General features: G+C 46.5%; 10 non-coding genes across 10 annotated transcripts; 3 read left to right on the top strand and 7 right to left on the bottom strand.

Annotated features, from left to right (window-relative positions):
* Positions 1 to 3,751: 3,751 nt before the first annotated feature.
* On the bottom strand, positions 3,752 to 3,823 carry trnaa-ugc (transfer RNA alanine (anticodon UGC)). Its single transcript has one exon. It is a non-coding gene; the product is annotated as a tRNA-Ala (tRNA).
* Positions 3,824 to 4,289: 466 nt separating this feature from the next.
* trnaa-cgc (transfer RNA alanine (anticodon CGC)) lies at positions 4,290 to 4,361 on the bottom strand. The gene has a single exon. It is a non-coding gene; the product is annotated as a tRNA-Ala (tRNA).
* Positions 4,362 to 5,639: 1,278 nt separating this feature from the next.
* On the bottom strand, positions 5,640 to 5,711 carry trnaa-ugc (transfer RNA alanine (anticodon UGC)). The gene has a single exon. It is a non-coding gene; the product is annotated as a tRNA-Ala (tRNA).
* A 447-nt stretch (positions 5,712 to 6,158) lies between these two features.
* trnaa-cgc (transfer RNA alanine (anticodon CGC)) lies at positions 6,159 to 6,230 on the bottom strand. The gene has a single exon. It is a non-coding gene; the product is annotated as a tRNA-Ala (tRNA).
* A 1,608-nt stretch (positions 6,231 to 7,838) lies between these two features.
* Positions 7,839 to 7,910, bottom strand: trnaa-ugc (transfer RNA alanine (anticodon UGC)). The gene has a single exon. It is a non-coding gene; the product is annotated as a tRNA-Ala (tRNA).
* A 1,853-nt stretch (positions 7,911 to 9,763) lies between these two features.
* trnaa-ugc (transfer RNA alanine (anticodon UGC)) lies at positions 9,764 to 9,835 on the bottom strand. The gene has a single exon. It is a non-coding gene; the product is annotated as a tRNA-Ala (tRNA).
* Positions 9,836 to 10,292: 457 nt separating this feature from the next.
* Positions 10,293 to 10,364, bottom strand: trnaa-cgc (transfer RNA alanine (anticodon CGC)). The gene has a single exon. It is a non-coding gene; the product is annotated as a tRNA-Ala (tRNA).
* A 249-nt stretch (positions 10,365 to 10,613) lies between these two features.
* On the top strand, positions 10,614 to 10,685 carry trnaa-cgc (transfer RNA alanine (anticodon CGC)). Its single transcript has one exon. It is a non-coding gene; the product is annotated as a tRNA-Ala (tRNA).
* Positions 10,686 to 11,156: 471 nt separating this feature from the next.
* Positions 11,157 to 11,228, top strand: trnaa-ugc (transfer RNA alanine (anticodon UGC)). The gene has a single exon. It is a non-coding gene; the product is annotated as a tRNA-Ala (tRNA).
* Positions 11,229 to 12,653: 1,425 nt separating this feature from the next.
* trnaa-ugc (transfer RNA alanine (anticodon UGC)) lies at positions 12,654 to 12,725 on the top strand. Its single transcript has one exon. It is a non-coding gene; the product is annotated as a tRNA-Ala (tRNA).
* Positions 12,726 to 23,212: the final 10,487 nt, after the last annotated feature.

The following is a 23,212-nucleotide window of genomic DNA, read 5'->3' as shown; positions in this document are numbered from 1 at the left end:
GTTAAACTACACATGGTCAGTGTGATCCACTGAACTCGATTCGATCGCCTGAGAGATTCGGGGAGGAATTTCCCAGAATTTCCCCTCCTTATTGGCGCTGGATTTGTTTCTAGTTTGTCGCCTCTCCCAGGAGATTACATGTTTCCGGTGGGTGGGGCGGGTGGTGTCGGTAGGAAGTGTCTGGTCACGATGCTCCAGGCATGTGGGGCAGGATTGATGAACCAACTGGTCTTCTCCTGACCATCATGTCCGTCTGTAGCCCCAGACCATCAAGGTGTTTTCAGTGAAGTGATCGTTAAACACAAAACCACACCTGGGGCAAGTCCTGCATCCGTCTATAGTGAAATTATACTCAATGCTGTCTGTGCCTCACCTTACCCTCCTCTGAAGCTCAGGGACACGAAATATTCTTGCCGGCCTCTGCCACAATGTGTCTGAGGATTTCTAGTCCCGTCCAACCGTAAGCAAAGTGACTGATAACGGGAGCGTTCGAAAAATGTGCATGAAATCGGGAGGATGGTGACAGCACATCCAAAGAGTCTCTCCCCCTCTCCCAGCCTTTCTTCTCAACGCCCCCTTTCTCATTGCTCTGAGTGCCGAGGCCTGGTTTCTTCCGTTTACCAACAATTATATCAGGTCCGCAAACTTCACGTTTAATTGTCTGGTTGGAGCAGAAAAGCAGATGAATTGAAGCCCGAAAAAAATCCTTATATCCTCATAAAATGAAGGAGATCATCTCTTCGTTGTAATTTGCACCTATCTGCGGATGTAAGCTCAGTGGTAGAGCCCGTGCTTTGCATGTGTGAGGTTTTGGTTTCAATCACCAGCATCTCCAAAGCTATTTTTTTCACCAGAATTACCCACAGAAAGGCGAATCTTGATTTCGATGTGCCGCGAATTCCAACCTCTGAGGATCCGCAAGCATCAAATTATCCCTGAGCAGGATTTCATCTCACGGTCTCCTCAGCAGCTCAGTTCACAGCAGCCGCCGACTGATCGGAATGTGTGACGGTGCAATGTCCAGCGAGCATTTGGAAGAACAGCGACCTGAAACAGAAATGCTGGTCGGCACAGCCCGAGGAGACTCACCTCTCTCCCAGACTTTCTTCGCAACGCTCCCTTTCTCATTTCTCTGAGTGACGAGACCTGGTTTCTTCTGTTTACCCAGCGGGTACAGTAGAATTGTGGTTAGTTTACTGGACTCGTAATCCAGAGGCCCGGACTAATAATCCCGCCACGGCAGCTGCGGAATTCAATTTCAATTGATTAAACATTGAATTAATTAAATAAAATCTGGAATTAAAATACTAGTATCAGGTCCGCAGACTTCAGGTATCTCCTATGCTTAAAAGAGGAAATGCTTTTCAGCACAGTAAATCCTCGGGTGGCCTTAGGAAAGTGAGGCACTCAGTCCTTTTACACTTATGATATGGAGATGCCGGTGATGGACTGGGGTTGACAATTGTAAACAATTTTACAACACCAAGTTATAGTCCAACACATTTATTTTAAATTCCACAAAATTTCGGAGGGTTCCTCCTTCCTCAGGTGAACGGTGTGGAAATGAAATTTTCGAATCCTTCGCATTTGAAAATCACAGAACAATGCCTGGTGATTACTGCCCGTTGCCAAGGCAATCACAGTGAGCAGACAGAAAGGTGTCACCTAAAAGGCCAGCGAATACACAAACCCCCCAAAAAAAAGAGAGAGAGAGAGAAGGAAGACAGTCAATGACCCGTTATATCAAAAACAGATAACATTTGTTTGCTGGTGGGGTAACGTATAGTGTGACATGAACCCAAGATCCCGGTTGAGGCCGTCCTCATGGGTGCGGAACTTGGCTATCAATTTCTGCTCGACGATTTTGCGTTGTCGTGTGTCTCGAAGGCCGCCTTGGAGTATGCTTACCCGAAGGTCGGTGGCTGAATGTCCATGACTGCTGAAGTGTTCCCCGACAGGGGGAGAACCCTCCTGTTTGGCGATTGTTGCGCGGTGTCCGTTCATCCGTTGTCGCAGCGTCTGCATGGTATCCCCAATGTACCATGCTCTGGGGCATCCTTTCCTGCAACGTATGAGGTAGACAACGTTGACCGAGTCACAGGAGTATGAACCATGCACCTGGTGGGTGGTGTCCTCTCGTGTGATGGTGGTATCTGTGTCGATGATCTGGCATGTCTTGCAGAGGTTACCGTGGCAGGGTTGTGTGGTATCGTGGACGCTGTTCTCTTGAAAGCTGGGTAGTTTGCTGCGAACGATGGTCTGTTTGAGGTTGGGTGGCTGTTTAAAGGCGAGTAGTGGAGGTGTGGGGATGGCCATAGCGAGGTGTTCGTCATCATTGATGACATGTTGAAGGCTGCGGAGAACATGGCGTAGTTTCTCCGCTCCGGGGAAGTACTGGACGACAAAGGGTACTCTGTTGGTTGCGTCCCGTGTTAGTCTTCTGAGGAGGTTTACGCGATTTTTCGCTGTGGCCCGTCGGAACTGTCGATCGATGAGTCGAGCGTCATATCCTGTTCTTACTCGGGCGTCTTTCAGCGTCTGTAGGTGTCTATCGCGTTCCTCCTCGTCTGAGCAGACCCTGTGTATTCGCAGGGCCTGTCCATAGGGGATGGCCTCTTTGACGTGGTTAGGGTGGAAGCTGGAAAAGTGGAGCATCGTGGGGTTGTCCGTGGGCTTACGGTAGAGTGAGGTGCTGAGGTGCCCGTCTTTGATGGAGATTCGTGTGTCCAAGAAAGACACTGATTCTGAGGAGTAGTCCATGGTGAGCTTGATGGTGGGATGGAACTTGTTGATGTTATCTTGTCGTCTCTTCAGTGATTCCTCGCCGTGGGTCCATAGAAAGAAAATGTCGTCGATGTATCTGGTGTATAGCGTTGGTTGGAGGTCTTGTGCAGTGAAGAAGTCCTGCTCGAACTTGTGCATGAAAATATTGGCGTATTGGGGTGCGAATTTGGTCCACATGGCTGTTCCGTGTGTTTGGGTAAAGAACTGGTTAGTGAAGGTGAAGACATTGTGATCGAGGATGAAGCGGATGAGTTGTAGGATGGCGTCCGGAGATTGGCTGTTGTTGGTGTTGAGTATTGATGCTGTCGCAGCGATGCCGTCATCGTGGGGGATACTGGTGTATAGTGCCGAGACGTCCATCGTGGTGAGAAGTGTTCCTGGTTCAACAGGTCCGTGGGTGCTGAGTTTTTGTAGAAAGTCTGCAGTGTCGCGACAGAAGCTGGGGGTTCCCTGCACGATGGGTTTCAGGATGCCCTCGATGTATCCAGAGAGGTTCTCACACAGGGTTCAGTTGCCTGATACGATGGGACGTCCGGGTGTGTTGGCTTTGTGTATCATTGGGAGGCAGTAGAAGTCTCGCACGCGGGGAGTACGTGGGATGAGAGTGCGTAGGATGTTTTGAAGGTCTGGATCGAAGGTCTTGATCAGTTTGTTGAGCTGATGGGTGTGTTCTTTGGTCGGGTCTGTGGGGAACTGTCTGTCGTGTTCCTGGTTGTCCAGTTGTCGGTGTGCTTCTTTGCAAGCGTCCGTTCTGTTCTGTCTGACAAATTTCTCTGTTATTATCACTGGGCCCGCTCTCCAGCCCCGGGATGGGAGCCATTTCAAAGGCGCGTGCGTGCTTCCATTGAATTTTATCGGGTGCAGAGCGTTCGGTGTTTCTCGAGGTGAAGAAACCCTTTCCTGTCCTTGTGTGTGAAGGTGAGGTGAGGACAAGAGGGTCTTTTCAAAATTCGAAACAAAAAGCGTTTGGAGATATCGGGGATTGAACCCGGGACCTCACACATGCAAAGCATGCGCTCTACCACTGAGCTATATCCCCTCAGCAAAACCGCTTCAAATTTAGAATAAAAAGTGGGCTTTCCGCTCTGTCTCTCCGGAAAACGCGATGCCCAGTCGTCACACGTGCTCACAATGTTCAACCTCTGCTTCAGTTCACGGGGTTTCTGCTCCTCTTTACTTTGAACTTCCCCAACAAATGTCAGCGGAAATAAAAAAAATGCAATTGCCAATCGTCAGTGACGAGGCTGACATCCAACCTCTGAATCATAAAGTGAGATGGATGAATGACACAGCGTCAAACAAGAGGTGGGACTGCTCCCTCGACATTGCACCGTCACACATTCCAGTCAACCAGCGGCTGCTGTGAGCTGAGCTGCTGAGGGGACCGTGAGATGGAGTCCTGCTCCGGGACAATTTCATGCTTGTGGAGCCTCAGAAGTTGGAACTCGCTGCGCTCAGAAAGCGCGATTCGCCTTTCCGTGCGTAATTTTGATGAAAAATATTTTTGGAGATGCCGGGGATTGAACCCGGGACCTCATACATGCGAAGCATGCGCTCTACCACTGAGCTACATCCCCAGATAAACTAAATAGGTATCAAAGCAATGAAGAACTTAAGGGGGAGTTGAGAAGAAAGTATGGGAAAGTGGGGAGAGACTCCTTGAACCGTGCTCTGACCACCCTTACTATTTCAGGGCACATTTTTCGAACGCTCCCGTTATCAGTCACTTTGCTTACGGTTGGACGGGACGAGAAATCCTCAGGCACATTGTGGCAGAGGCCGGCAAGAATATTTCGAGTCCCTGAGCTTCAGAGGAGGGCAAGGTGAGACACAGACAGCATTGAGTATAATTTCACTATAGACGGATGCAGGACTTGCCCCAGGTGTGGTTTTGTGTTTAAAGATCACTTCACTGAAAACACCTTGACGATCTGGGCTTACAGACGGACATGATGGTCAGGAAAAGACCAGTTGGTTCATCAATCCTGCCCCAGATGCCTGGAGCATCGTGACCGGACACTTCCCACCGACACCACCCGCCCCTCCCACCGGAAACATGTAATCTCCTGGGAGCGGCGACAAACTAGAAACAAATCCAGCGCCAATAAGGCGGGGAAATTCTGGGAAATTCCTCCCCGAATCACTCCGGCGATCGAATCGAGTTCAGTGGATCACACTGACCATGTGTAGGTTGACTGTAAAACCACTCACCTTCAATATGATGCGATCTCTGCCTCAGTCAAGAACTGGTCCAGATCCATCCAGAAGGCAAAGAGAGTGTCAGCACCCACCACACCAGGCGGCAATGCATTCCAGATACTCAGTACTCTATGGGAAAAGAAGAACCGCCTAACATCCAGACTATTCCTCCCTCTGTGTAGTCTGAACACCTGTCCGCTGCTCCTCCCCGATCTGTGAAACTGGGTATAATCTATTTCTTCACTCAGAGGGTGGTGAACCTGTGGAATTCTCCACCACAGAAGGCTGTGGAGGCCAAGTCACTGAATATATTTAAGAAAGAGAGATTTCTGCACACAGAAGGCATCAAACCGTATGGAGAGAGAGCGGGAATATGGCATTGAGATGGAGGATCAGCCATGATCGGAAATAATGGCGGAGCAGGCTCGGAGGCCCAATGTCCGACTCGTGATCCTATTTTCTCTGTTATTATTTCTGGGCTCGCTCTCCAGCCCCGGGATGGGAACCATTTCAAAGGCGCGTGCGTGCTTCCATTGAATTTGATCGTGTGCAGAGCGTTCGTTTTTTCTCGAGGAAAAGAAACCCTTTCCTGTCCTTGTGTGTGAAGGTGAGGTGAGGACAAGAGGGTCTTTTCAAAATTCGAAACATAAAGCGTTTGGAGATACCGGGGATTGAACACGGGACCTCAAACGTGCAAAGCATGCGCTCTACCACTGAGCTACATCCCCACAGCCAAACTAGCTTCACTTTAGAATAAACAATTGAGATTTCCGCTCCATCTCCCCGGACAACGAGATGCTCAGTCATACCACGTGCTCACAATGTTCAACCTCTGCTTCAGTTCACGGGGTTTCTGCTCCTCTTTACTTTGAACTTTCCAAAAAAAAAGGCAGCGGAAATAAAAAAAATACAATTGCCAATAGTCAGTGACGAGGCTGACATCCAACCTCTGAATGACACAGTGTCAAACAAGAGCTGGGACTGCTCGCTCGGCATTGCACCGTCACACATTCCGGTCAACCAGCGGCTGCTGTGAGCTGAGCTGCTGAGGGGACCGTGAGATGAAGTCCTGCTCCGGGACAATTTCATGCTTGTGGAGCCTCAGAAGTTGGAACTCGCTGCGCTCAGAAAGCGCGATTCGCCTTTCCGTGCGTAATTTTGATGAAAAATATTTTTGGAGATGCTGGGGATTGAACCCAGGACCTCATACATGCGAAACATGCGCTCTACCACTGAGCTACATCCCCAGATAAAATAAATAGGTAACAAAGCAATGAAGAACTTATTGTTCTCATTTTATGAGACCACCCATGGTGGGACTGCCAGATGATAGATTATTTCCAGTTTCAAAGATTGGGGAGGAGCAGGGAACAGGCGTTTGGACCACACAGAGGGAAGAATAGTGTGGATGTTAGGCGGCTCTTCATTTCCCAGAGAATAGTGAGTCTCTGGAATGCATTGCCGGCTGGTGTGGTGAGTGCTGACACTTTGTATACTTGGCTTAAAATCATCTAGTTTTCTGCTCCAACCTGACAATTAAAGATGAAATTTGCGGACCTGATACAACTGTGGGTGAACGGAAGAAACCAGGCCTCGGCACTTAGTCTAATGAGAAAGGGGGAGTTGAGAAGAAAGGCTGGGAAAGTGGGGAGAGACTCCTTGAACCGTGCTGCACCACCCTTACTATTTCAGGGCACATTTTTCGAACGCACCCGTTATCAGTCACTTTACTTACGGTTGGACGGGACGAGAAATCCTCAGGCACATTGTGGCAGAGGCCGGCAAGAATATTTCGAGTCCCTGAGCTTCAGAGGAGGGCAAGGTGAGACACAGACAGCATTGAGGATAATTTCACTATAGACGGATGCAGGAATTGCCCCAGGTGTGGTTTTGTGTTTAAAGATCACTTCACTGAAAACACCTTGACGATCTGGGGCTACAGACGGACATGATGGTCAGGAAAAGACCAGTTGGTTCATCAATCCTGCCCCACATGCCTGGAGCATCGTGACCAGACACTTCCTACCGACACCACCCGCCACTCCCACCGGAAACATGTAATCTCCTGGGAGCGGCGACAAACGAGAAACAAATCCAGCGCCAATAAGGAGGGGAAATTCTGGGAAATTCCTCCCCGACTCCCTCAGGCGATCGAATCGAGTTCAGTGGATCACACTGACCATGTGTAGGTTAACTGTAAAACCACTCGCCTTCTATATGATGCGATCTCTGCCTCAGTCAAGAACTGGTCCAGATCCATCCAGACGGCAAAGAGAGAGTCAGCACCCACCACACCAGCCGGCAATGCATTCCAGAGACTCAGTACTCTCTGGGAAAAGAAGAACCGCCTAACATCCAGACTATTCCTACCTCTGTGTAGTCTGAACACCTGTCCGCTGCTCCTCCCCGATCTGTGAAACTGGGAATAATCTATTTCTTCACTCAGAGGGTGGGGAACCTGTGGAATTCTCTACCACAGAAGGCTGTGGAGGACAAGTCACTGAATATATTTAAGAAAGAGAGATTTCTACACATAGAAGGCATCAACGGGTATGGGGAGGGAGGGGGAATGTGGTATTGAGATAGAGGATCAGCCATGATCATAAAAAATGGCGGAGCAGGCTCGAAGGGCCGAATGGCCGACTCGTGATCCTATTTCCTCTGTTATTAATACTGGGCCCGCTCTCCAGCCCCGGGATGGGAGCCATTTCAAAGGCGCGTGCGTGTTTCCATTGAATTTTATCGTGTGCAGAGCGTTCGGTTTTTCTCGAGGTGAAGAAATCCTTTCCTGTCCTTGTGTGTGAAGGTGAGGTGAGGACAAGAGGATCTTTTCAAATATCGAAATATAAAGCGTTTGGAGATACCGGGGATTGAACCCGGGACCTCATACATGCAAAGCATGCGCTCTTCCACTGAGCTACATCTCCACGCAAAAAAGCCCTCCACTTTCGAATAAAAAGTGGACTTTCCGCTCTGTCTCTCCCGGACAACGCGATGCCCAGTCGTTCCACGTGCTCACAATGTTCAACCTCTGCTTCAGTTCACGGGGTTTCTCCTCCTCTTTACTTCGAACTTTCAAAAAAAAAAGTCAGCGGAAATAAAAAAATACAATTGCCAATAGTCAGTGACGAGGCTGACATCCAACCTCTGAATCATAAAGTGAGATGGATGAATGACACAACGTCAAACAAGAGCTGGGACTGCTCGCTCGACATTGCAGCGTCACACATTCCAGTCATGTCGGCGGCTGCTGTGAGCTGAGCTGCTGAGGTGACCGTGAGATGAAGTCCTGCTCCGAGACAATTTAATGCTTGTGGAGCCTCAGAAGTTGGAACTCGCTGCGCTCAGAAAGCGCGATACGCCTTACCGTGCGGACTTCTGATGAAAAATGTTGCTGGAGATGCTGGGGATGAAACCCACGTTCTCATACATGCAGAAGCATACGCTCCACCACTGAGCAACATCCCCAAATGAAAATTCAGTCTAACCAGGGAAAGAAGAGCTGATTGTTCTCATTTTATGAGACCACCCAAGGTGGGTCTGCCACGTGAGAAGAAAGGCTGGGAGAGGGGGAGAGTCTCCTTTGGCTGTGCTGTCACCATCCTCCCGATTTCAGGGCACATTTTTCGAACGCTCCCGTTATCAGTCACTTTGCTTACGGTTGGACAGGACTGGAAATGCTCAGGCACATTGTGGTAGAGGCCGGCAAAAATATTTCGAGTCCCTGAGCTTGAGAGGAGGGTAAGGTGAGGCACAGACAGCATTGAGGATAATTTCACTATAGACGGATGCAGGACTTGCCCCAGGTGTGGTTTTGTGTTTAACGATCACTTCACTGAAAACATCTTGACGATCTGGGGTTACAAACGGATATAATGGTCAGGAAAAGACCAGTTCGTTCATCAATCCTGCCCCACATGCCTGGAGCATCGTGACCAGACATTTCCTACCGACACCACCCGCCCCACCAACCGGAAACATGAAATCTCCTGTGCGCGGCGACAAACTAGAAACAAATCCAGCGCCAAGAAGGAGGGGAAATTCTGGGAAATTCCTCCCCGACTCCCTCAGGCGATCGAATCGAGTTCAGTGGATCACACTGATCATGCGTGGGTTAACTGTAAAACCAATCACCTTCTGTATGATGCGAGTTCTGTCCCAGTCAAGAACTGGTCCAGATCCATCCAGAAGGCAAAGAGAGAGTCAGCACCCACCACACCAGCCGGCTAATGCATTCCAGAGACTCAGTACTCTCTGGGAAATGAAGAACCGCCTCACATCCAGACTATTCCGACCTCTGTGTAGTCTGAACGCCTGTCCGCTGCTCCTCCCCGATCCGTGAAACTGGGAATAATCTATTTCTTCACTCAGAGGATGGTGAACCTGTGGAATTCTCCACCACAGAAGGCTGTGGAGGCCAAGTCACTGAATATATTGAAGAAAGACAGATTTCTGCACACAGAAGGCATCAAAGCGCATGGAGAGAGAGCGGGAATGTGGTATTGAGATGGAGGATCAGCCATGATCACAGACAACGGCGGAGCAGGCTCGAAGGGCCCAATGGCCGACTCGTGATCCTATTTTCTCTGTTCTTATTTCTGGGCCCGCTCTCCAGCCCCGGGACGGGAGCCATTTCAAAGGCGCGTGCGTGCTTCCATTGAATTTTACCGTGTGCAGAGCGTTCGGTTTTTCTCGAGGTGAAGAAACCCTTTCCTGTCCTTGTGTGTGAAGGTGAGGTGAGGACAAGAGGGTCTTTTCAAAATTCGAAACATAAAGCGTTTGGAGATACCGGGGATTGAACCCGGGATCTCATACATGCAAAGCATGCGCTCTACCACTGAGCTACATCCCCACGGGAACAAGCCCTCCACTTTAGAATAAAAGTGGGCTTTCCGCTCTGTCTCTCCCGGACAATGCGATGCCCAGTCGTTCCACGTGCTCACCATGTTCAACCTCGGCTTCAGTTCACGGGGTTTCTCCTCTTTACTTTGAACCTTCCAAAAAAAAAGTCAGCGGAATTTTAAAAAATACAATTGCCAATAGTCAGTGACGAGGCTGACATCCAACCTCTGAATCATAAAGTGAGATGGATGAATAACACAGTTTCAAACAAGAGCTGGGAATGCTCGCTCGACATTGCACCGTCACACATTCCGGTCAGTCGCCGGCTGCTGTGAGCTGAGCTGCTGAGGGGACCGTTGGATGAAGTCCTGCGACGGGACAATTGTGGAGCCTCAGAAGTTGGAACTTGCTGCGCTCAGAACGCGCGATTCGCCTTTCCGTGCGTAATTCTGATGAAAAATTTTTTTTGGAGATGCTGGGGATTGAACCCAGGACCTCACACATGCGAAGCATGCGCTCCACCACTGAGCTACATCCCCATATGCAATAAATAGCTAACCAAGGAAAGAAGAACTGACCGTTCTCATTTTCTGAGCCCGTCCAAGGTGGGTCTGCAACGTGATAGATTATTTGCAGTTTCAAAGATTGGGGCGGAGCACGGGACAGGCGTTTAGACCACACAGAGGTAAGAATAGGCTGGATGTTAGTCGGATCTTCATTTCCCAGAGAGTCGTGAGTCTCTGGAATGCATCAGCTCTTCTTTCCCTGGTTAGGCTCTTTTTTTATCTGGGGATGTAGCTCAGTGGTAGAGCGCATGCTTCGCATGTATGAGGTCCTGGGTTCAATCCCCAGCATCTCCAAAAATATTTTTCATCAGAATTACGCACGGAAAGGCGAATCGCGCTTTCGAAGCGCAGCGAGTTCCAACTTTTGAGGCTCCACAAACATTCAATTGTCCCGGAGCAGGACTTGATCTCACGGTCCCCTCATCAGCTCAGCTCATAGCAGCCGCCGACTGACTGGAATGTGTGATAGTGCAATGTCGAGCGAGCAGTCCCAGCTCTTGTTTGACGCTGTGTCATTCATCCATCTCACTTTATGATTCAGAATTTGGATGTGAACCTCGTCACTGAGTAGTGGCAAATATATATTTTTTTTATTTCCGCTGACATTGTTTTTGGAAAGTTCAAAGTAAAGAGGAGCAGAAACCCCGTGAACTGAAGCAAAGGTTGAACATTGTGAGCATGTGTGATGACTGGGCATCTCGTTGTCCGGGAGAGACAGAGCGGAAAGCCCACTTTTTTATTCTAAATTTGAAACGGTTTTGGTGAGGGGATGTAGCTCAGTGGAAGAGCGCATGCTTTGCATGTATGAGGCCCCGGGTTCAATCCCCGGCATCTCCAAGCGCTTCATGTTTCGACTTTTGAAAAGACCCTCTTGTCCTCACCTCACCTTCACACACAAGGACAGAAAAGGGTTTCTTCACCTCGAGAAAAACCGAACGCTCTGCACACGATAAAAGTCAATGGAAGCACGCACGCGCCTTTGAAATGGCTCCCATCCCGGGGCTGGAGAGCGGGCCCAGTGACAAAACAGAGAAAATAGGATCACGAGTCGGCCATTGGGCCCTTCGAGCCTGCTCCGCCATTCTATATGATCATGGCTGATCCTCTATCTCAATACCACATTCCCGCTCTCTCTCCATACGCTTTGATGCCTTCTGTGTGTACAAATCTGTCTTTCTTAAATATATTCAGTGACTTGGCCTCCACAGCCTTCTGTGGTAGAGAATTCCACAGGTTCACCACCCTCTGAGTGAAGAAATAGATTATTCCCAGTTTCACAGATCGTGGAGCAGCAGCGGACAGGCATTCAGACTGCACAGAGGTTGGAATAGGCTGGATGTTCGGCGGTTCTTCTTTTCCCAGAGAGTACTGAGTCTCTGGAATGCATTGCCGGCTGGTGTGGTGGGTGCTGTCTCTCTATTTGCCTTCTGGATGGATTTGGACCAGTTCTTGACTGGGGCAGAGATCGCATCATATAGAAGGTGAGTGGTTTTACAGTTAACCTACACATGGTCAGTGTGATCCACTGAACTCGATTCGATCGCCGGAGGGAGTCGGGGAGGAATTTCCCAGAATTTCCCCTCCTTATTGGCGCTGGATTTGTTTCTAGTTTGTCGCCGCTCCCAGGAGATTACATGTTTCCGGTGGGCGGGGCGGGTGTTGTCGGGAGGAAGTGTCTGGTTACGATGCTCCAGGCATGTGGGGCAGGATTGATGAACCAACTGGTCTTTTCCTGACCATCATGTCCGTCTGTAACCCCAGATCGTCAAGGTGTTTTCAGTGAAGTGATCTTTAAACACAAAACCACACCAGGGGCAAGTCCTGCATCCGTCTGCAGTGAAATTATCCTCAATGCTGTCTGTGCCTCACCTTACCCTCCTCTGAAGCTCGGGGACTCGAAATATTCTTGCCGGCCTCTGCTACAATGTGTCTGAGGATTTCTAGTCCCGTCCAACCGTAAGCAAAGTGACTGATAACGGGAGCGTTCGAAAAATGTGCCCTGAAATCGGAATGATGGTGACAGCACAGTCCAAGGAGACTCTCCCCCTCTCCCAGCCTTTCTTCTCAACGCCCCCTTTCTCATTGCTCTGAGTGCCGAGGCCTGGTTTCTTCCGTTCACCCACAATTATATCAGGTCCGCAAACTTCATGTTTAATTGTCTGTTTGGAGCAGAAAAGGAGATGAATTGAAGCCCAAAAAAAAATCTTTTGTGGTCACATAAAATGAAGGAGATCAGCTCTTCGTTGGAATGTGCTCCCATCTGGGGATGTAGCTCAGTGGTAGAGCGCGTGCTTTGCATGTATGAGGTCTTGGGTTCAATCCCCAGCATCTCCAAAGCTATTTTCTCACCAGAATTACCCACAGAAAGGCGAATCTTGATTTCGGTGTGCCGCGAATTCCAACCTCTGAGGCTCCACAAGCATCAAATTGCCCCTGAGCAGGATTTCATCTCACGGTCTGCTCAGCAGCTCAGTTCAAAACAGCCGCCGACTGATCGGAATGTTTGAGGGTGCAATGTCCAGCGAGCAGTTCGAAGAACAGCGACCTGAAACAGAAATGCTGGTCGGCACAGCCCGAGGAGACTCTCCTCTCTCCCAGACTTTCTTCGCAACGCTCCCTTTCTCATTTCTCTGAGTGACGAGACCTGGTTTCTTCTGTTCACCCAGCGGGTTCGGTGGTATAATTAGGTTACTGGACTGGTAATCCCGAGACCTGATCTAATAATCTAGCTTCATGAATTCAAATCCCGCCACGGCAACGAGGGAATTCAATTTCAACTAATTAAAAATTGAATTCATTAAATACAATCTGGAATTAAAATACTTGTTTCAGGTCCGCATACCTCAAGTATCTGAAAAGAGGAAATGCTTTTCAGCAGATTAAGTCCTCGGGTTTCTTTAGGAAAGTGAGGCACTCAGTCATTTTACACTTGGTTAGAGATCGTTATTATCTGGTGATGGAGCTCAGTGATAGACCGCATGCTTCGCGTGTATGAGGTCTCAGGTTCTATGCCCAAACACTTTACCTTTTGAATTCTGGTCAGTCGGCGGCTGTTATGAGCTGAGCTGCTGAGGGGACCATGAGATGAAGTCCTGCTTCGGGACAATTGAATGTTTGTCTCAGAAGTTGGAACTCGCTTCCCTCTGAAAGCACGATTCGTCTTTCTGTTGGACATTCTGGTGAAAATAAATGGTGGAGGTGTTAGATATTGAACCCAGAAATTTATACACGCAAAGCAGGCGCTATACCACTGAGCTACAACCCCGAATCCAATAGACCTATAACCAAGGGTAGAAGAACTGGGTGTTCACTGTCTTAAGACCACCCAATGATTTACTGGGCTTAAAATCATCTCCTCTTGTGCTCCAAGCAGACAACAGCCACCTAGTCACGTAGCGGACGGTTGGACGGGACGAGAAATTCTCAGGCACATTGCAGCAGAGGCCTGAAAGAATATTTCGAGCCCTTGAGCTTCAGAGGAGAATAACGTGAGACGCACAGACATTGAGTCTCGTTTCACTAAAGACAGACGCAGGACATGCCGCAGGAGTGGGTTTGTGTGACGATCGCTTCATTGAAAATACCTTGACGAGCTGGGGACGCACACGAACAAACGGAAATGACGGGCAGTAAAAGACCAGCTGGTCCATCAAGCCTGCCCCTCACTCGGGATGGCTGGAGCATCATTACTGACACTTACTCCCCCTCCCCCCGCCCGCAGCCATGGAATCTCCCGGACGAGGCAAAGATCCTGAGAAAAAATCCTGTGCCTTTCGGGGATAGAATACACTGGAAAATTCATCCCCGATCCCCTCAAGTGATCTGAACCAGTCCAGGAGATCACATGAATCGTACGTACACTAACTGTAAATCCTCTTACCTTTTATATGTTGTGACCTCTGCCCCTGCCAAAAACCGGTCCAGTTCCCTGGAGAAGGCAGACAGAGAGTAAGCACCCACTACACGAGACAGCAACGCATTCCAGAGGCTCACTTTTCACTGGGAAAAGAAGAGCCGCCTCTCCACATTCTTCCTACCAAAATGCATCACTTCACACTTCTGTGATTATATTTCATCTGCCATGTATTTCCCATTTCACCAGTCTGTCCATGTCCTCCTGAAGACTGTTACGATCCTCCACATTATTTACTACTTTTGCGAGTTTTGTTTCATCTGCAAACTTTGAAATGATACCCTCTATACACAAGTCCAGGATATTAATATATATCATATCGAGCAGTGGTCCTAATACTGACCCCTGGGGAACACCACTGTATACTTCCCTCCAGTCTGAAAAAACACCGTTCACCATTACTCTCTGCTTTCTGTCTCCTAGTCAATTTTGTATCCGCGCTGCCACTGTCCGTTTAATCCTATGGGTGACTACTGTTAGATCCGTGGGTTAAACTATCGCATCGTTAGATATTGGGCAGTGCAGAACACGAATATCCAGTTCAGATTATATGGGGAATTACTGTCACATCCCTGGGTTATACTGTGTTATTATTAGTTATGTGGCAGTCCAGAAACACGAATGTACAGTTCAGTTTAAAAAGGAATCTGTTGATGCATCCATGCGTAACACTGTCATATTGTTAGAAAGTGGACAGTGCAGAATATGATTATGTAGTTCAGATTACACGGGGGAACTATAATTACATCCCTGGGTTACACGGTCGTGTTGTGAGATATTGGGTAGTGCAGAAACACGAATATTCAGGCCAGAATAGAGGGAGAACTATTGTTACATCCCTGGGTTACACTGTCGTGTTGTGAGATATTGGATAGTGCAGAAACATGAATATCCAGTTCCAATCATAAGGGGAACTATTGTTACATCCTTGAATTACACGATCATATTGTTATACATTGGGCAGTGTTGGAACATGACTAACCAGTTTAGATTAGAAGGGGGAACTATTGTTACATCCCTGGGTTACACCGTCATATTGTTAGACACGGGGCAGCACACCGGCCTCCAGGATCATTCAAGCACGTCACAAATCACAATCTAGGAGAAACATGAAGCTTAGAGGATTACAGAACAGGGGCCCATCGTGTCAGTGCCAGCTCATGGTTAAAGCAATTCAAAATGTATGCAATGGCAAACTTTCTCCCAAGTGCCCTTTATCTTCATCAATTTCAAATATGTGTTCAATTTTCTCTTAAATGATACAATGGTAAAAATTGCTATTGTACCTTTTCTGGTTATTCCATTCCCGATGGTAAAATATTCCATGCTCCAAAAAATCTCTGCGTGAAGAATTTAAAATTAAACTCTTTCATGATGAGCTGGAATTCTTGACCTCTTGTCACTGATACTAACAACCAGAGGATACAGTAATTCTCTATTACTATATCACTGATCCTCACAAACAGAGGATACAGTAATTCTCTATTACTCGATCACTGATCCTCACAACCAAAAGATACAGTAATTCTCTATTTCTCTATCACTGATCCTCACAACCAGAGGATACAGTAATTCTCTATTACTATATCACTGATCCTCACAACCAGAGGATACAGTAATTCTCTATTACTCGATCACTGATCCTCACAACCAGAAGATACAGTAATTCTCTATTTCTCTATCACTGATCCTCACAACCAGAAGATACAGTAATTCTCTATTACTCTATCACTGATACTCAGAACTGGAGGATACAGTGATTCTCTATTACTCTATCACTGATCCTCACAACCAGAGGATACAGTAATTCTCTATTACTCGATCACTGATCCTCACAACCAGAAGATACAGTAATTCTCTATTACTCGATCACTGATCCTCACAACCAGAGGATATAGTAATTCTCTATTACTCGATCAATGATCCTCACAACCAGAAGATACAGTAATTCTCTATTACTCTATCACTGATCCTCACAACCAGAGGATACAGTAATTCTCTATTACTCTATCACTGATCCTTATACCAGAGGATACAGGAATTCTCTATTACTCTATCACTGATCCACATACCAGAGGATACAGTAATTCTCTATTACTCTATCACTGATTCTCATTCCAGAGGATACAGTAATTCCCTATTACTCTATCACTGATCCACATATCAGAGGATACAGTAATTCTCTATTATTCTATCACTGATCCTCGCAACCAGAGGATACAGTAATTCTCTATTACTCTATCACTGATCCTCACAACCAGAGGATACAGTAATTCTCTATTACTCTATCAAACAACTTCATGATTTGAAATTTAAGTTTCCTCTCCTCCATTTCCACAGAAAAAATCCCGGAATTTCACGTCTTCCCTCATACAGCTTCCCTTCCGTTGCCTCGTTCGAGATAATCAACATTGTGCTTTCTATGGGTTGAGTGCAGTTTCTATAATGGCCGTCAAAACTGCAAACTGTACTCTGGATCTACGGGCTTTAACCAAAGAGAGTCACTCATAAAGCTGCATCATATTAAAAGAGTAGGAATAAATCGTCTTTTGAAACAGAACGTATGAATAAATGGGTCTTTTTCGGGGTGGCAGGCGGTGACTAGTGGGATACCCCAGGGATCAGTGCTTAGGCCCCAACTATTCACAATATATATCAATGATTTGGATGAGGAAACCAAATGTAATATTTCCAAGTTTACTGACGACACAAAACTTGGTGGGATTGTGAGTTGTGAGGAGGATGCAAAGAGGCTTCAAGGCGATGTAGGCAAGTTGAATGAATGGGCAAATACATGGCAGATGCAGTACAACGTGGCAGAAAGAAAAAAAGAAAGGCACAGTATGATTTAAATAATGATAAATTGGGAAATGTTGATGTACAAAGGGACATGGGTGTCCTTGTACAACAGTCACTGAAAGCAAACATGCAGGTGCAGCAAGCAGTTCGGAAGGCGAATGGTATGTTGGCCTTCATTGCAAGAGGATTTGAGTCCAGGAGCGAGGATGTCTTACTGCAGTTTTACCCGTCCTTGGTGAGACCACACCTGGAGTATACTGTGCAGCTTTGGTCCCCTTACCTAAGAAAGGATATACTTGCCATAGAGGCAGTCCAGCGAATGTTCACCAGACTGGTTCCTGGGATGGCATTACTGCTGCATGAGGAGAGATTGGGTCAACTAGGCCTGTATTCACTAGCGTTTCGAAGAATGAGAGGGGATCTCATTGAAACGTATAAAGTTCTGACTGGATGCAGGGAGGATGTTTCCTCTGGCTGAGGGGTCACAGTCTCAGGATACGGGGTAGGACATTTAGGACTGAGATGAGGAGAAATTTATTCACTCAGAGGCTGGTGAACCTGTGGAATTCTCTACCACAGAAGGCTGTGGAGGCCAAGTCACTGAATATATTAAAGAAGGAGCTGGATAGATTTCTAGACACAAAAGGCATCAAGGGGTATGGGGAGAGAGCGGGTATATGGTATTGAGAGAGAGGATCAGCCATGATCATATTGAATGGCGGAGCCGGCTCGAAGTGCCCAATGGCCTACTCCTGCTCCTGTTTCCTATGTTTATATGTTCCTATCAGCCCTAGCCAGAAGTAAACCAGGTTTTACCAAAGAGAAAAAAGGCAAATAACTAATAAACCTTCACCCTGGTCACTGTAGCTGGTCTCATTATACATAGACGGCTCCCTAAAGGCTGCCTCCGCAGTCCATTTGTCCAATTGTTGACAGCCCTGCCTTCAGCGATATCCATGCACTAGAATGCCCTCTATTGCAATGCGATGGTTGTAGATAAACCGAGTTATGTTGTTCGCTCAATACAGTGTCCACAAGTAACGGCCAATGTTAATTTATCTTGACAAGTCCGTCTATTATACAAATCTCTTTCTAGTACAAGAATATCAGCCCAGAAATTACATTTGTTCATTCAATGGACAACTAATGAACACAGTCCAATTAAAGTTAACAACAACTCGCATTCACAGACCGCCTTTAATGTAATAAACATTCCCAGGGGGCTTCACGGAGGGGTGGGTAAAGACGGGCATTAAAGGAATAAGAAGATATCAGGAGGACTGTCGAAAACCTTGGTCAACGAGTAGGTGTAAGGATGGTGTAAAAGGAGAAGAAGCAAATGGAGAGATGGAGGGGATAAGGTTGGTTTTTGAAAGTAGAATTTAGTTGTCTGAAGGAATGGCCGCCAATGGTGGGATGAAGAGAGTGGAGGATGGTAAAATATAAAAATAACTATTTGAATTAATATAGCGGATTTAACATAGATAAATATCCTAAGGCGATTTACTGAGGTACAATCAGACAAAAATGGACCCCGGCCAAAGAAGGCGATGTTACGAGGGATAACAAAATCATGAAGCAAGGGATGTCTTTCATAGAAAGTCTGAAAGAAGGAAAAAACTTGCCTTCATATCGCACCTTTCAAGACCTCAGGACATCCCAAAACGCTTTACAGTTGATGACGTACGTTTTGAAGTGCAGTGACTGTGGTAATGTAGGAAACGTGGCATCCAATTCGCACGCAGCAAGCTCCCACAAACTGCAATGAGATAAATGACCAGAAAATCGGTTTTAGTAAAGTTGGTTAAGGGATAAATATTATCCAGGAAAGCAGGATAACTCCTCTGTTCTTTTTCCAATACTTCCGTGGAATCTTTTACATCTACTTGAGATGGCAGATGGGTTTTCCGTTTAACTTGTCCTAAGAAAGTGAACACCTGCGACAGTCCAGTGCTCCCTCAGTGATGCACTGCAATGTCAGCTTGAATTATGTGTTCAAGTCTCTGGACTGTAACTGAACTCATAACCTTCTAACTCAGAAGCGAGACTGCTGCCAGTGAACCACGACTGAAACCTGAAAGGTGGAGAGGGAGATAGAGTGGCATAGAATGGGAATTCTGGAGCGTGGATATGGCTGAAGGCACGGCTGTCAAAAGTAGGGCAAATGGACTGAGGCTGCACAAGCGGCCACAGATGGAGGAGCAGAGTCTTTGGCAGGGGCTGCAGGGCTGGATGAGGTTACAGAGAAAAGGAGGAGCGAGGCCCCGGTGGATTTAAGTGTAAGAAAGAATAAAAATAAACTACAGGCTTAGGAGACAGGAAGCCAGTGAGGAGTTGAATGATTAGTGATGGACTCTCCAATCAAAAAGAGAGGAGAGTGGATGAAATCAGTAGAAATGATGTGGAGATTGTGGGGTCAAAGAACATGACTTCCCAATTTTTAACTGGCTGAATTCATGGCTCATCTAAACAGAATGTCGCTCTGACAACTCAAAGACTTTGGAAGTCCAGTTGAAAACTGGTCCATGTCTGTGGACAATGTCACCAAAGGGCAGCATGTAGATGAGGAAGAGGAGGGAGCAAAGGATTGAACCTTTGGAGACATCAGATATAACGGTGATAGGGTGGGAAGAGAAGCTCCTCCTGGCTATGATCAGATAGGTGAGTGGAACCAAGCGAGGGTAGTCCCACCAAAAGAGGCCAATGATCGATGAATGAGGAGGTGACGGGTGGGTTTCCTGTAGGTGTTGAGGAGAGGGCGGAGATTGGGAGAGGTGGGCCATGGATGAAAATGTGAACTATTGGGCGATCAGGAACTAGGAGTCAGTGAGGGTCAGTGAGGCCGAGCAGGACCTGCTGCTGGTTGGAAGGTGGAGGGTGGCTGGCCGTCAGGAGTGAACTGGAGGAATGGGGTCTGGAGGGGACAGAGACATTGATGAGGGTTTCAATGGCAATTGGGTGATGAATGAATGAAGGCGGGTGAGGGAAGCGGGGTTTACACCGGACCAATTTACTGGAGCCATCAACCAATGTAAAATAAACGGGTAAACATCTGCAGTAAAATAACGGAGAGAGGAATGGCAATAAAGCTCGTTCAGTGTCCAACCCCCAATATCACCCATTGTCATTTCTCGGCTACAATCCTCAACGTGCCCTTTAATTGTCCCTGTGCCAGACACTCAAAATTCATATTTTGACCGAGAATCTGCAGGAACAGTGAAACGGGTCTGTTTGTGCCCCTGGATTCAGTGTACATTCAGAGAAATCGGTAAAATTTATAGATGAATCGTCAGGAGTGAACATGATCAATACAATTATATGAAAACTGTAAATGTAGCCGCTCATTGTTGTTGGACCAATCCTTTCTGAGCACAGCTTTTAACTTTATTCCTGAGAGAGGTCTCATTAAGATAATGTTCTGGACATTGAGATGTTTGCGATATATCCACGTCATTATTTACATTGGAGAAAAGCTGCTGATGCAATGTATTTGTTTCGGCGACTGTAAGTAATAGCAATGATCCAGGGTATAACCGTCTCAGTGGAGATTCATCCTCTGTATAAATCAGGGCTTGTTGCAATGTATCAGTTCAGAGTGCCTGCCGGAGCTGCGGTTTTCAGTTCAACAGAAGTCACTGCTTCTCACAGAAATGGGATATTCAGCAATTTTTCAGATTGAACGCATTTACTATCCTGTTCTTGCAGCCATTGGAGTTCCAGGTAAGCCGTTATCTCATCTGTGAATATTGTAAATCGGTGTTAACTGTGCTGCTGTACTTGGTTAATTATTTTTTCTCCCACCATATTTTACACAGCCAGCCGTTCTCTTATTTCAGTTGAATGATAGATTGATTAAAGTCTCTGCTCTTTTGGTCTTGTCGAGCTGCATTATATCTGTAATGAACATTGTATTTCCAACCCTGGCACTGTTACTGAACTCTTCTTTGTACTCAATATACTGTTGATTAATGGTATGTCCTTAACTTCAAAACGTTCAGTCTTGTAACAGCTGAATTATATTTGTTATGATCTTTACATATCCAACACAGGCATTGTTACTGGATTATTCTCTGCACTGAATTTATTGTGGAATAACGGTCCATCCTTCGGTCCTGTAGCAATTGCATTATTTCTGCCGTGAACATTGTTTATCCAATCCTGGCATTGTTACTGGATTATTCTCTGTACTGAATGTATTGGAATCAGGTGTGTGGGCTAAGAGCTGGTATCAGACCATCAGGAACTGGAACAGTTTCATGTTGTGAAATATATTTCCATAAATGTGTTTTCAGTGATTGATAATGAGACAGCTCACGGTCTCAGTGTTACAAGGAGGCAGCGCAATGTCCTCCCTCCACAATAACATGGTTCAGTTTAACTGGGATTTCAATCTACTTATTGGTTCTCACTGTTATGAAATATTTCTAAACAATTTTACAACACCAAGTTATAGTCCAGCAATTTTATTTTAAATTCACAAGCTTTCGGAGGCTACCTCCTTCCTCAGGTGAACGATGTGGAAAACATCGTTCACCTGAGGAAGGAGGTAGCCTCCGAAAGCTTGTGAATTTAAAATAAAATTGCTGGACTATAACTTGGTGTTGTAAAATTGTTTACAATTGTCAACCCCAGTCCATCACCGGCATCTCCACATCATGAAATATTTCGTTATGTGTGTGTCTGTCGCAGCTCCAGAAGTCTGGCTGCTGAACTGAGTTTGCTGCTGATTCTTTCACATCTCATTCTCTGCTTCACTGTGGATGAATTCACTGTAAAATGCAATGTTTTGAAGTTATGTTGTATCAGTTTGAACTTTATCTGTTGGAATCAGGAGCCTTTCTATTTATCTGTCGATGATAAGTTGCAGCGGTGATGTTGGTGTTTTGTTAATTGAACAATGCCGCCATCTAACGCTGTACTTTGTAATTACAGGAGAAGGAATTTCAATCATTGTGAGGTGTGTCTGGAACAGGCATTCGATTCTGTTTATTCCATACATTGTAGATGAAGTGAACAGTGTAGGTGAACAGGTGGCGACTTGGATGGTCTGAAGAAACATTCACAGAGACTTCACCATTTAACAAACTGACACTAAGAATAGGATCGTTGGAACACGGGGCTGGTGAAGAGAAAGCAGGCGCAGGATGTTAGGATTTACTCGGATGTGAAAAGCGGCATAGAGAGAGAGTAGAGAGAGTGCGGAGAGCTGGAGATGGGCGTTAGAGAACGCGAATGAGATGGAAAACGAAAGGGGGAGAGAAGGATCGAGAGGAATAGAGAGAGACAGAGAGAGACGCATGGAGAATGAGGGAGAGAGAGAGAGATACACACAAACAGAATGGGACAGAGGGGGAGAGAGACAGAGCGACAGCGATGTGAATAATTCACCGGAATGAATTACTGAAACATCCAGTACAATTATGAAAATGAAATGTGAATTGAAGGTGTTATTATGATGTTGTCAGATTGTGAGAGTTTTATTGTACTCTCTCCGGGTGTGTTTATCACTATCAGGTCCTCAGTCTGTTTATGTGAATATTCCGTTCACTTGTTTACTGACTGAATAAATAAACAAAACTGAAATGTATTTTATGAATAAAATCAGTGATTTCTTGATAGCATTGAATTATTAGGATGCTGTATTCTAGAAGCCATGTGTCAGCTTCAAAGAACGAGGTTAATTTAATAATTGGATTTTATTTTAATTTTAATTGAATGTGCGAAGTGAATTTATTGGAAATATTATGCAACCAATAACCACAAAAAATAAAATTTGAATTCATTAATTGCCTTGTGTTACTGGGACGAGTAGATTAGATTTCCTCCAACTGCAGTCTCTCCCGGTGAATCCCAGCCTCTCCTCCCGCTTCATTGAATTCTCTGCCTCCTTATTCATTCTTTCATTTGATCCGCTTTTCCAAACCACGTGCTCCTGTCTCCCCTCCAGTTCTTATGCCATTTTCCTTGTCTCCCTCCGAATCTCACTTACTGCCTCGGCCTCCAACAGCCTCTTCCAATCCGATCCGAAGCCTCAAACTCACCGCCATGGATGTCAGTCTTCCTCGACTTGTGCCAGCCCCTGTCGGCTCTCTTCACCCAGAGTAACAAA

This window comes from Heptranchias perlo, unplaced genomic scaffold (assembly GCF_035084215.1).
Source record: "Heptranchias perlo isolate sHepPer1 unplaced genomic scaffold, sHepPer1.hap1 HAP1_SCAFFOLD_70, whole genome shotgun sequence".
Classification (NCBI taxonomy): Eukaryota; Metazoa; Chordata; class Chondrichthyes; order Hexanchiformes; family Hexanchidae; genus Heptranchias; species Heptranchias perlo.
This window is presented reverse-complemented; position numbering and strand designations above follow the sequence as displayed.